Source organism: Lissotriton vulgaris, chromosome 6 (assembly GCF_964263255.1).
Source record: "Lissotriton vulgaris chromosome 6, aLisVul1.2, whole genome shotgun sequence".
NCBI lineage: Eukaryota > Metazoa > Chordata > Amphibia > Caudata > Salamandridae > Lissotriton > Lissotriton vulgaris.
Genome location: NC_141694.1, coordinates 491,065,626 through 491,078,392, shown reverse-complemented (window position 1 = coordinate 491,078,392; position 12,767 = coordinate 491,065,626). Strand labels below are relative to the sequence as shown.

General features: G+C 45.4%; 1 protein-coding gene across 13 annotated transcripts in view; it reads right to left on the bottom strand.

Moving 5' to 3' along the window:
- The window catches only part of RIMS1 (regulating synaptic membrane exocytosis 1), a 1,970,833-nt gene that overhangs the window by 829,202 nt on the left and 1,128,864 nt on the right, over positions 1–12,767 (bottom strand). The gene's annotated exons all lie outside the window — the stretch shown is intronic.

Here is a 12,767-nt window from a genome sequence, read left to right as displayed (position 1 = left end):
ATATCCATAAGGGAAGTCTGGACATTTAAACAATTCCAGGCTTTATGAGCCAGGTATGAGAAGGTGTGGCCCTCCTCCTCAGCTGTTATGTATGCGTGGGCTGTATACCAGTGAGAGACCGGCAGAGCGGAGGTGTCCAGAAGGTTGGATTAAATTAATGATGTTAGTCAAGTAAGCAGGGTCTGGGTTGTGGAGTGCTCAATAAGTGTGCATGAGCAGTTTGAAGTGTGTGCACTTGTGTATCGGGAGCTAGTGGAATTACCTAATGTGTGGTGCGATGTGGGCTTGGTGTTGGAGGTTGAGCACTCATCTGGCTGCTGCGTTTTGGATGGTCTGCAGTCTTCTTGTGAGCAGGTTGGTTATCCCTGCTCACAGGGTGTTCCCATCATATGGTCTGCTGGAGAGGAGGGCTTGGGTGATTGTTTTCCTGTTGTTGTCCCGTAGCCGCTTGGAGATTTTCTTCAGCATCCTTAAGGTGTTGATGCAGAATGATGATTCTGAGGTTTCTTGCTTGTGAGCAAGGCGTGGGTACGAGGTCTGTCGGGCCACCATGAGAAGTACCATTACAAGGTATTTTCCTGAAGGCTACCATTTCGATCTTGTAGAATTCAGTTTTAGATAGTTGGATTTCCTACAGGTGGTCACTTCGATCATGCATGTGGTCAACTTGTTCCTGCTTTTGTCTGTTTTATACGAGATGAACAGTATAAGTTGCATGTCGTCTGCGTTTATAAGGATGTTTATTTTGTGAGACCGTATGATGTCGGTCAGAGTGAACAGGAGATGATATTTGGGTTCTTCGAGTGAGGATGGAGCAGATCCATTCAAGGGTGTGTCCCTTGTTGCCTGCTTAGTGGAAGCGTTGGATTAGAGTGGGATGGGAGATGATGTTGAAGGCTGTTGCTAGGTCTAGAAGGATGAGGCCTACTGTTTCCCCCTGTCTTCCATTGCTGCTATGAAGGTAGTTTCCATGCTGTGTTGGGTCTACATCCTGATTATGTGGTGTTGAGAAGCTGGTGTTTAGGAAAGTGGTCACAGAGGCTCTTGTTGATGGCTTTTTCCAAGACCTTGGCTGGGTAGATGAGGAGGAATATAGGTTGGTTCTTGGTGAGTTTGGTCGGCCGAGGGTGTCTTTAAGAGCATTGATGATTGCGTGTTTCGATGGTTCAGGAAAGGTGGCTGTACTGATGGAGGTGTTGAGGATGGAAGTAAGGACCCCGCTGATAGGGATCACGCCTTTGTCAACTGCATCATGAGGGCAGGGGTCCATCAGGTCTCTGAAGGTATTTGTCTTCATGATTGTTATAGTTTCCTCTATACTATTTTGTTGTCTTCACTCGTCACATGGAAACTTCTGGAGAGGGTCAGAGGGTCAGGGGGTCCGGTTGTGGGGTGATGTTTATGGCTGTGATCTTGCAGCAAAAGAAGTTTGAGTGTTCATTACACAGATTTTATCATGGAGTGATGTTACCCATAGCAGCTGTGGGTGTGTGGAAGTCCTTAAGGATTGCAAATATTTCTTTGCTGCAGTGGGAGCTGGTGTTTATTCATTCAACTAGGGCATTTCTCTAAGTTTATTGGATTAGTTGGTGGTATCATTTCTGGGCAGCTTTGAAAGTGTCTTTTACCAATTCCCCCTTTCTTGGTTCTCCATTTTTGTTCCAGTTGTTTGCAGTGTTGCTTGGTAATTCTGAGATCTTGTGTTTACCAGCTGACTTGTGTTCTACTTTTTGCTGCTTGGGTTTGTATCCTGGGGGCCAGGGTGTTGGCATAGCAGGTGATCCATTGGTTGAAGTTTTTAATGTTGCGTCTCTGGAGGCCCGTAGGTTCCAGTTTGTACTTGTGCAGGGCGATCGTCCAATCTGCCTCTGATAGGTTGTTCAAGTGTACAGAGCCATTGTGGAGATTTTCGCAATTGATGTTTTTTGAGTGTGAAACTGACTACAGAGTGAGCTGTCCAGGTGACTGGTCTTGGTGTTTTGAATGTTATGTTATTGAAGGACGTAGAGATGGGATCTAGGATGCGTCTTTCAGCGAGGGTGGGCTCTGTGATGAATTTGATTTTTCAAAGGTTTCTGAGGCAAGAACGGTGGCTGAGTTGGGGTTAATCCAGTTTACTTGATGAGGCTTACTGGAAGGATGAATGCACTGCAGTCAAGGACTAGGGCAATGAAGTCCGTAATGCTGACAAGGTCGATTCAAAGGCCTGAGGCGCGGTAGAGTAGGGTTCATCCAAGCTATGGTTTGTAATGTAAAGTTGAGGTGTTCCATGTAATTTGTTCCAGCTTCAGAGGAGACAGTACAGTTGAAGGTGTCTTTGTAAATGATGGCAATTCCTCCTCCAGGCATGCTTTAGCTGTATTGCCTGGGGATCCTGTATCTGTCAGAGATGATGGTAGCGATATCCAGCACTGAAGCTGTGGTCAGTCATGTTTCTGTGAGGAAAAGGAAGCTTTGTTGTCTAGCAGGTCCCAGATCTCACAAGGCGTGCCTGCTGAGCAAGGCGGTGTTAAGGTTATACGTGACATTGGTGTGTGAGGGGTTCAAGTGTGTTTGTTGGTAGGTGTTTGAGGGTGTGGGGGTTGGGTGCTGTGGGTATGTTCTTGGTTGGAGTTGCCAGAGTGGTGGTGCAGGTAGCGCAGCAGAGGTATAAGGTAAAAGCTCCTTCCGTGTTGTGTGGTGGCAAGCCAGCAGAGGGTGGTGCGATGTCTGGAAAAGGAGAGCGGAAGACAAGCGAGGGCCAGGGTTTCTGGTGCTGGGTGTGGTCCAGGCACAGATGGGAGCAGATGACTTCCCTTTTGTGCAGGCATGTCTGCCATTAAGTAGATCCTAGTAGGGGGGAAGGAGTGAAGGGGGCAGTGTGCAGGGCTGAGGAGAAGCACAACGGGAGAGAAAAAGAGGCTCAAGGGACCAGTAAAGAATGGGCGAGGAGGGAGGGGGTGCAGTTTGGGCCGGAAAGGGGGCGCATGAAGATGGAAAGCCAAAAGAATTAAGTGACACACCACAAATAGCATAGAAAGAGAGAGAAAGATGGATAAGGTCACAAAAGGAGCGAGGGAAATGGAACAAAGAGTGAGAAAAGGCAAAACGAGCGGGGGGAAGAGACAAGAAAGTATCAGCAAAAGTGCAAAAAAAGCAGAAAGAGTGACAGAAAAGGCACAATAATTTGCAGAACAAATGAAAGAAGAGGCAAAAAAAAGAGAGAAAAGGCATGAAGAACGAGAGAGGTGACATGAGTTACATGAAAAGTAAGCAAAAATGTATAAAGAGTGAAAGAAAAGGTACACAGAGTAAGAGAAGTGGCACAAATGTCAGAGAGATAGAGATAGAGAGAGAGAGAGAAAGATAGGGAGAGAGAAAGAGCAAAATGCAAGGCAGGTGCCTCAACGCACTGGGGCCAGGTCCGCAAGGACCTTGAACGGTCTGATGGCTGGTTGCTGGTAAGTCCAGGGAGGGCTGGTCTACGCATCCTCTTAATGGTTGGTCTGCTCTGTGGCCGCCATTAAGTAGGTCTTGGAAGGGGGTGCGGCACAGGGCTGAAGGTGTGCGTGATGGCAGGGAAGGAAAGAGATCAGCAGAATAGGCAAGGAGTATGGGAGGAGGACAGGGCCACAGGGAGGGTGAAAAGGGACACTGGATGGGGCATGCAGAGAAGATGGAGAGTCACAGCACAAAGGTCACAGACAGAGCAAGAAAGATGGCAAAGGTCAGAAAAAAGCAAGAGAAATGGCACAAAGAGCTAGAAAAGGCAAAAAACAGTGAGAGAAAAGGCACAATAAAGTAGCAGCAAGGGTGATCGAAAAGGCAAGCCTAAAAGAGCGAGAGGGAAGGCTAAAAGATCAAGAGAAGTGGCACACGCAATACATAAGGAGCGGGAGAAAAGGCACAAAGAGCAAGAAAAAAAAGGTACACAAAAGTTAAAGAAAGAGTGTGATAAAAGGCAAAAGAACAAGAGAAAGGAATGAGAGTGAAAGAGGTGACATGCTCCATTTTGGTATTCATGAGAACACCCCCAATCTGGCTGCAATTTGGGAGTTGAAGATTTACCTCTATGAAGAAAATTACACAATGCATTAACCGTTCTCAACCCAGCGCCATATCCTCTTACTTGTTGACCTTATGCTCATTTTTTACAAGTAACAGTGCTCAGCTGCTTTTATGACAGGGTTCCAATGGCACAAATACCCTAAATATATATACATTTACCTAAGACATCTCAACAGACTTTATATTTTTGTGCTCACAGTACAAAAGTCTTTGGGCTTGTGGCTAAAGCTAATCCTTTTACATTTTAGTTTTGGGACTGTCAAACCAGCCTGGAGAGTTATTAGAAAAAAGTACTTTATTGGCCTAATTCTTGTGGGCAGCATCGAACATCAGAATTAGACACTAGGAGCAATTATAAACACAGCTGTATATTAACAACCAAAGACATTACTAGCTTCAGATTAGCCATGAATGTAAGGTTAACTGAAATGGGGATGTATTGGCGACCAACATCGGGTAAGGTACACTCGCGGTTTGCTGACTCAGCACTTATCCTTGTAAAGCATGCAATAACCATGAGGTGGAAAGCAGCAAGGGGTCCATCAGTGTACTTGTGGCATGGGGAAATGGTGAGATGGGGCAAGGAAGAGAGTGCTGCCATTACACGGGAAGAGGCTTGAGGGTTGCGTAAAGCAGAGATCTCAATGGACTGGGTCTTAATGCTAGAAGAATTTAAATTCTCATAACCTGTGCCTGTCCCAATGGCAAATGACACAGAGGAACATGCGTAAACAGTCCCCGATGGCACTATTCCGACCCAAGAGGTTTACATGTGTAACGCTGCCAAATGCAATAAGCATATGCAATGCAATAGATCTTGCATTTGCGAGAGTTTAAGCTATTAGCATTTTAAATTACAATGTCTTTTATTTATGTTTTAAAAAACCAAAACAAAGGCATTGTCATTTACAATGACAATAGCTCAAACCCATCAAATGCGAGACCTATTGCATTGCAAATGCTTGTTTATTCTGAAAGCATAACAAGTGTACTGCACAGATGAGCTGCACTGTGTATAATGTGTTTATGATTGCTGAACATAATTGAGCAATGTTTGTGCGTGGGCTGCAAAATGTTGTTGAACCTGCCTTACGATTGTGCCTCCACGTTGAACCTGATTGGCATCTGGGAAACCTAAAATCTCAAATTCTGCCCTTTTTAAGTGTTGGAAAATAACTGCACACATTACCAGCACTCGGTTTATCGACCTCAGAAGATTGAACAGCATTGTCGGCCCAGTTCAGATATGAAACAACGAACTGTGCGAACTAAATTTTTTAGCGGCGACCATTTTGGTTCTTCGAGTCTTCCAGACAGCTCAGTTATTTCATGGAGAGCACAGACGGCGGGGGCTGCTCTGCCACATTCAATAAACAGAAGCGCCGCTGGCACTTGCTTTATCGGAAGGTTAAAAACAAGTCCCTATACTTTCTGAGAGAAAGGGCTAACTATTGTGTCCGGACCAAGTGCCACTCTATAGAATCAATATTCCGTCAAGGGACCAATAGTCATATTGTTGTCACAAAACTTTCATTTAGACCAAAAATGTATTATTTATCAACGGTGACAGACCTCAAATATTATTAATAATTCAAACAAGTATGTTAAAAAACATATTTATTTTAATAAAAAAAATATAATAAAATGTGTATAAAGACAGTCATTATACTCAAAATCATAATATCAATCCTCCCAAATTAGGTTACAATCTAATCATAACTATTTAAAAAGTCGACGCAGCGTTTCGGTGATCTCTTGAATAGTTCCACCATCTTAAAATGTATTATATGACAGAGTTCAACTATTCATGTTCAAGAGGATTTATGATTTCTCTCAATATTCAATTGTGAATGGCTTATGAATTAGCCTTAGTTTAAACATTTTCACTTTAGGTTCCGCGGGAGCCACGGATTTATTATGTCATATGGGATGATTAAAAAAGCCGCTGTAGCCTGTTCTTGACTTTGTCTCAACAGTCAATGTGATGTGTAAAAAGGGTTCTTTTATTAGTTAGAAAGGATCAGCATTTTCAATTATCATTAGGTCCTTTTTGTTATCCTCTCCTTCCTCGCAACCGTCGTACGTAGAGTATTGGCCTCCTTGCTTCCGCGGGCTTGTCAGAATAAAAAAAAAAAAATCGGCACATCAGTACGGAAACGTAACCAGGAAACACGCTTGCTTCTGAGGGTGGCTGAATACTGATTCCAGCGAGTGTTCTACTTCTGACGTCATCCAGCTAGATCATGCGATGCCCCCGGGGACGGCTGGCAAATGTAATTAGGAAGTGGGACATCTTGGCATTTAAGCCTCACTCAGGACAGCCTGGAGTAACACCCAATGTCCCTCACACAAGCATTTCTATGGGGAACCAGTCTAGGGCTGCTGAAGCATCATATGGAGGTGTCTGCAGATACATGGGGAGTGAGAGGGTCTAATTGCCTTGTTCTCAGTAGGATGTGAGCCCAGAGGCTTCAGAAGGCAGTTGTGCTTCTGTTCTAGAAACCAAGCACCTTCTGTGCTCATCTGAGACAATTTAACACCTCAATGGGACACCGACTGGCTGTTCTAATCAACTGCAAAATTAGCAAGAGTATGCCAGTTGCATTTACATAGCGCATACTGCCCTTGGTTTTGTTTCTTTTTTCTCTCACTATAGTATTAAGATTTTTTGGCATCAGAAACCCATTGTAATTTTTTATTCTAAAAGCATGACAAGTGTACCGCACAGATGAGCCACACACGGTATAATGTGTCTACGATTGCTGAACGTGACTGAGAGATGTTTGTGCGTGGGCTGCAAAATGTTGTTGAACCTGCCTTACGTTTATGCCTCCACGTTGAACCTGCTTGCTGTCTCCGCGTGCACATCTCCTGTCCGCGCAGGCACAGCGTGCAGGAGACAGGGAGGGACAGGAGATGTGCACGCATGCGAGCGGCATTGAATGAAAGTGGGAGAGTGAAAGCATGCACATCGCCTGTCCGGGCGCGTGCGTGCATGCCTATCCGGGCGCGTGTACATCTCCTGTACCCCTTCGCTAACAAAAATGAGTGTGCACATGGGCTGTCCGGCGCCGTGAGCGTACACATCCCTGTCCCACTTCAGCCACCAAACTGATGACTATAGATCTCGCCAAGGCGAGCAGCGCATGCACTACATCGCTAGGCGAGACCTAAAAAGTAATAATTGTGACAACATACGTAGAAGACAAAACCAGGGTGAACCAGGCATCATAGACAGTAATTTAATAAAAGCCAGAGAGTAGAGGGAGGGGGGGAAAGGGTGTTTGATAGTTATTGAAGTTCATAGAAATGCACTTGCCAGATTGTCCTATTACTGTATTACCTCTTTAATAAGGTTTCTGCAAAATGTACTGTAAGAAATTGTGCTAATGCTTGAAAACACTGCAATACTGAGGTGCATGTCTGTAGTTATGCAAGATAAACACTGCTAGGATGCTTTTTAAAAGTATGTAATGCAATGTACGATTTATGAAACCAAAAAACTCCATAAAGTGTGTTTTAAATATATAAGATTAACTGAAATGTTTTGCCACAAGTTAATTAGATGTTACCATCCACAATCTTTATGCTATTACTTTTATTTTTCTGTTTTCCCTTTCAGATAACAAAGTCAGGTACCAGCCATGTAGCAGTCAATGATCTTGCTTTTTTTTTTAAACAGATTTTTATTGTTTTACAAAACAAGATCAGGTTTCATAAGTGGTGATGCACAGGTATAAAATAACAGATATATACGATTTTAAACATCTTATAGTCATGTTTATCCCTCTGTGTAATATCGCAAACATGAATATGTATCAAGCTCGCTAATGTCAATTCACCCTTGCACCTATCTTTCTAGCCCTGTTTAGACGAGAGGTGGCCGAGGTTTGAGGTGCAGTTCAATATTGTAGTAAACAAATCCCTCCCTCCCCTCCCCCTGGGCATGCCAAGACTGAGTCAATATTTAATTGTCAATGTAGGAAATGGTACATACTAATAATGGAGGATAGCAACTCATATCGATACACACTGTCAAGGCTTTTAGACCCCCACTCCGGCGTCCCACGCCAGGAATTCTACCTGGCTTTAAAGTGGGATTCCTCTTAGCAGGTGGATGTGTCATTTACATTCTCAGGGAGTATCTGGTGTTTCCTCATTGAAGGAGGCATCTGAGTGTTTCAGCTCTGTCACCAATGCACCCCATGCCCTGGCAGCCTCAATGGATCCTGAACCCTTCTGGCGTTTCTCAGTCCTATGGCCCCTTCACAATTCATCCCATGTATGACCTCTCTTTTCCACCCCTTAACTGAGGGCCCCCTCCGAGATTTTCAATGCCTTACAACCTCCCTCTTAGCTAATACAAGGTCTAGGTCCTGGATCTGCTGGTCACTTTGGTCTTGAGGTGTGTGGGACCAATGCAACAGACAATGTAACAGTGCACAGGGAACTTCCCTCTCAGTCACCTCTGCTGAGGTATCTGTCACTGCCCCCCAAAAGACTCCCAGTTCTTGCCAGCTCCAAAATATATGCAGACATTTGTCCCTACCTCCTAGCAGCGTGAGCATTTAGCAGTGCCTTTCTGGAAGTATCTATCTATCCTTTTAGGTGTAAGATATTCCCTGTGGAGAATTTAGAAATGTATTAATTGAAACCATGCATTTTTAGAGACTTTAGGGGAGCGCTCCACCAGTGTATTCCATACTTTCTCTTGAATAGGAACCTCTAGATTTCCCTCACATTGGAGTCGCAGAGTATTCATTGTGGGTAATGTCTCATTGCGAAGCTGGCAGTACAAACAAGTAACTGCCTTATAAGTCCCAGAGGAGGCAACCAGATATTGACACCATCCCAAAAGTGAAGGTTCAGCAAGGCCTGCCCCCCAATGTTTATGAATTGCTGCAGCTAAGGCTCTATGTAACAAAAAGTGACCCTGTAGTAAATCATATCGCTCTTAAAAGTCTTCGAATGGTAGAAGAAAGCCGTCTTCATAGAGTGCGCCATGGGTTGTTACTCCTGCCTCCTTACATTCCCTCAACCTGCGCTAGTCTCCCCCATGAGGAAGTTCCAGAAGAAATTCCAACTGAATATCTGGGGTGTATGGGCAACTAGTTTTCAGCTTATGTAAGCTTCTAATCCAGCACTTGCGAAGCAGTCTAAATTCTGAGCTATCCCCCACTGCAGGAGTGGATAACCGCAACAGGATGCAGGACAATAGACGCAAGCTCTGCACAGCAGAGAGCAAGTGGCCCGTCCTGCGAGCCCCCCAGCCACCCACTGTGTGAGCCACTGCAGCTGTGCAGCAAAATAGTAAACGTAAAAGTATGGGAGTGCTAGGCCGCCTGCTGTCCTAGGTCTCTGAAGGGTGGTTAGCGCCACTTTACATCTGCCAGAACCCCAAATACAGGCTGTTTTAAATGAATGTAAGCTGTGAAATATTTCAGCCGGAATCCACACTGGAAGTATAACAAAGAAGTATAACAATCTGGGCAAGGCCACCTTTTTTAGAAGAGCGACTCAACCAATCACTGAGATGGGGAGGGTCCCCCAAAACTCCAACTTCACCTTAACACCCCCGGATGGCCCTCTTGATATTCCCCTCTAAGAGGCCCACCAGGTCATGGAAGATTTTTACCCTTATGTACGGGAGGCATCTAGATTCCCATATGACTTCACCCACCGCGGTCAGTTTATCTCTACTCGCCGCCGTAGGGTAGAGACAGGATTTTTTCCAATTAACTCCTCCCCCAGGGTCTGGAGAAAAGGAAGAAGTTTGTCAGCATATAACGCAATGTGGTGGTGCCTACCCCTTACCTCCAAACCCCGGTATGTAGCCCCAGTTCTGGGCCGAGCCTTAATGATGTTGAATGTTCGTGTGTGAGGACTGGCGGTTCACACCAGCATCATGTCATGGTGTATGAAGACTTTCTATGTGTATAATTGCAAGGAAGAGATATTTTTTCCTTTTTCTATGCTGGTGGAAAGGCAATGTCTGAGTGGATGGCTATCCCTTACCTAGGATGGACGACATTGTATCTACCCTGAGTGGAGCAAAGTTTTTTCTAAAAGTGTATCACAGAGGAGTCACAGCATTTGACAGCATTTGTTACACTTGATGTTGTCTTTCAATTCAGAAGGATAACATTTGGTCTGGCATCTAGTGCGGCGGCTTTTTCAAAGGTTGATAAGTCGAGTGCTGTGTGGCTTGAATGGAGTGATGGCATTCCAGGACAATGTTACAATGTTTTAGTCTATTGAAGCAGTGATGAAGGGCATTTTGAATGTTTGAAAAGAGTACTGGAGATTTTTAAGATGAAAGAGATCAGACTTGGGAAGGATAAATGCATTTTGGAGCCAACAATGTGGAATATTTGGGGCATGTCATCACGAGCAAAGGAAGCAAGCCTAGGCAGGCAATGCAGAGACAATAGAAAAAGCCCTGGAAACTGGCTTGTCGTGACCAATTGTTGGTGTTCATGGGAATGTGCAAATTTTAAATGAAGTTGCTGGTTTCTGACCTCTTTTTTGCCTCTTTCTGATCATTCCTGACCTTTATTCTGCCTCTTTCTGCTTCCTTCTGACCTTTATATTGCCTCTTTCTTCTTATTTCTCACCATTATTTTGCTTCTTGCCGCTGCTTTACGACATCTATTTTGCCTCTTTCTGCTCATTTCACACCTCTATACTGTCTCTTTCTGCTTGCTTCTCACCCTTGTTTTGCATCTTTTCTGCTTGTTTCTCACCTATTTTGTCTGTTGCTGCTAATTTCTGACCTTTACTCTGCCTCTTTCTGCTCATTTCTCTCCTTATTTTGCCCCTTACTGCTCGTTGCTGACCTTTATTCTGCTTCTTTCTGCTCGTTTTTACATTTTGCCTTTTGCTGCTTGTTTCTGACCTTCATTCTGCTTCCTTCTGCTCGTTTCGAACCATAATTCTGACCTTTATTCTGCCTACCTCTGATCATTTTGCACCTTTATCTTGCCTCTCTCTGCTCGTTTCTCATCTTTATTTTTCCCCTTTCTGCTCATTGTTAATTTTTAATTCTGCCTCTTTTAGGTCGTTTGTCACATTTATTCTGCTCTTTCTGCTCATTGCGTAGCTTTATTTTGCCTCTCTACTCATTGCTGTCTTTTATTCTGCCTCTTTCTGCTTATTTCTGACCTTTATTCTGCCTCTTTCTGCTCGTTTCTCACCTTTATCTTACCTCTTTTTGCTACCTTTATTCTGCCTCTTTCTGCTTGTTTCTGACCTTTATTTTGGCCCTTTCTGCTCTTTTTCTCCGGGACCGAGAGGGGAGCATCAAAGCCTCTGCAGTCCCAGGTGGCTTCCCACCTCCTGTGGGCGCAAGCATTGCTACTGCATGGAGAGAGCTGCTGGAGATGTGGTGCAAACGTCAGCTACAGCGGCGACATCCACGATGCGACGGCAACGGCTGCAACGGCGACACGCTTCTCCCTCTTGAGTCACGCTTCCAAGCTCCTTGCGACACACAGTCCCTCAGAAGGCCCAAAAAAGCAGCAGGCACTTCCAAAGAACTCTGGGGAGCTGGGGGTTGAAGGCTGTTGTCCCTGAGACTTCCACAGGAGGCAAGCTCTTCTCGCAAGCCCTTGGAGATACTTTACAAGTTGAAATAAAGCACACAAAGTTCCTTTCTCCTTTCTTTGGCAATCAGGCAACCACTGCAGGCCAATCCCCCAAGCAGTACTTTAGCTCTCCTGGGTTTCTTCAGGTTCCTCTCCTCAGCAAAGGTTTCTTCTAGTTGTCGAAAAAAGTGATCTAAATTCTTGGGATCAAGGTCCCAATACTTATAACCCAAAATCCTTTGTCCTCTGAGGGCAGATGGGCCATTGCCTAGTCCAAACCAGTTCTGGAGCACTCTGTTTACATGACTCCTTCCCTTTCACAGTGCAGGGCAGAAACATCAGACACCGCACAGGAGGTGGAGACAGCATTGTGGAGGAAAGGCACAACCCTGGAGCACTCTGTTGACATGACAATCAGTGCTGCAAGCCCACTAGCCAGTGGCGGTGCGTCCATTGGGGGCGTTGGGGCGTTGCCCCACTAGCCATGGACGACCGTCAGGCTGAACAGGCAGGATTACAAATGTAAATAATAAACTGAGCTTGAGCTCACTCGCAAATTTCTCTGCAGCAACGCTAGCTAGAGTCAGTTTACCAGGACATGCCCGTCATCGCGGAAGGTGTGTGGGCGGGGCTGCGTCAGTGATTGACAGCGCAGCACAGCACAGCAGTCTGCAGAAACAGCGCAGCTGCAGTGTGCGCATGTCAATTTTGGGGCTAGTGTTTTTTAGGACTGGCCCGCGCATGTGCACACGGTTGAGTACTTTCCCCTCCCTCCCCTACAGCGAGTCCGGGTGCGAGGGACCCGGGCCCCCGGGTCCCATTATGGGCAGGCACTAACTTGGGAGACCTCAACCTCCATCTATCAGACTCCAAGGACCTAACTGCGTCTGAACTTCTTCTTGACCTTACGTCTTTCGACATCCGATTAGTTAACTCAGAACCCACCCATGACAAAGGACACCTTTTGGACCCCGTTTTACCAACATCACGGACCTCACCACCTGCACCCCCTCCCCCTTCCTTGGACAGATCAATTTTTAATATCTATCTTTTGGCATCTCTTCATCCCACCCACCCAACAGGCCAAAATTCGGGTCACTGACCGACGCTGGCACAAACTCTCGCCAGACGAATGGG